Source organism: Bombina bombina, chromosome 8 (genome assembly GCF_027579735.1).
Source record: "Bombina bombina isolate aBomBom1 chromosome 8, aBomBom1.pri, whole genome shotgun sequence".
Taxonomy (NCBI): domain Eukaryota; kingdom Metazoa; phylum Chordata; class Amphibia; order Anura; family Bombinatoridae; genus Bombina; species Bombina bombina.
Window position 1 is genome coordinate 22,828,512 of NC_069506.1, and position 983 is coordinate 22,829,494.

Here is a 983-nt window from a genome sequence, read left to right on the forward strand (position 1 = left end):
AGAAGGTGGGTGTTTAGAAATAAAACAGGAATATGAGCAAATATGTAACTTGTTTTGTGATTACCCCAAAAAAGTTATGGTCAAGAACCATCTCTGGTAAAAAAAAAATGAAATTAGATTAAAATGAGGAACATTTTCACGACCCGAGGAAATGAAATTTGATAGCGTTTTCATTACTTTGCACAATTTGATGTTTCAGCTAAATTAGCAAAAAAAAAGGGGAATATAAAAATCAGGACATGAAATCCCCAAGATAAAAAAAAACTGCAGAGGATGTGAATTATTTGTTTTCTGACAATATATTGACTTCTCTTTTCAGTTCTTCTTTTTGCTGAGTTCATATGATGTAAGAAAAAAAAATATGATAGCGATAGGAAGGAGATTATACCCCAAGCTTTATTTCTCCATCAAATGTAGACGAGGACTAAGAGTGAGAGTTACGGTAAGAATGAGGGTATGTGGTTGCACGGGGGGGGCTCATTGTTAGGGTCTTATTTAAGGGGACAGTAATTATTCTTTATGTATGAATAGTGTGTATTAGCAATTGATCACAGCATTGTAAAATATTAACAAGCATTTAAAACAGTAATTTTCTTTTTTTCATTGCTTTGCCCCCCATTCCAGGGACACACCCCTTGAAAAACTTGATGTGTATGCTCCTGTTATTTACTTTACTTGGTTTTGTTTAGCAATCACTTTAGCATGTCTATGGTCAGTGCTTTGGATAATGCAGAATGCACTCCAGCCTGAGGTGGGAAAAAGGGCAAAATAAATCATAAAAGTGCATTGCAACATTATATTAGTCTGCATGATGAATGTTTGTTAATTACCATTACACTTTAAAGCTAGAAAGCTAGCAAGGATTTAAAGGAACATGAAACCCAAATTGTTTATTTTGTGATTTAGAAAGAGCATGCAATTTTAAATAACTTTCTAATTCACTTCTATTATCTAATTGGTATTATTCTCTTGATATTCTTTGC

General features: G+C 33.1%; 1 protein-coding gene across 1 annotated transcript in view; it reads left to right on the forward strand.

Moving 5' to 3' along the window:
- The first annotated feature begins 335 nt into the window (after positions 1 to 335).
- C1QB (complement C1q B chain) overlaps positions 336 to 983 on the forward strand; it is a 19,244-nt gene continuing 18,596 nt past the window's right edge. Inside the window, exon 1 of the mRNA XM_053690187.1 lies at positions 336 to 442. The gene's annotated coding sequence lies outside the window, so the exon portion shown is untranslated. The remainder of the gene's footprint in view (positions 443 to 983) is intronic.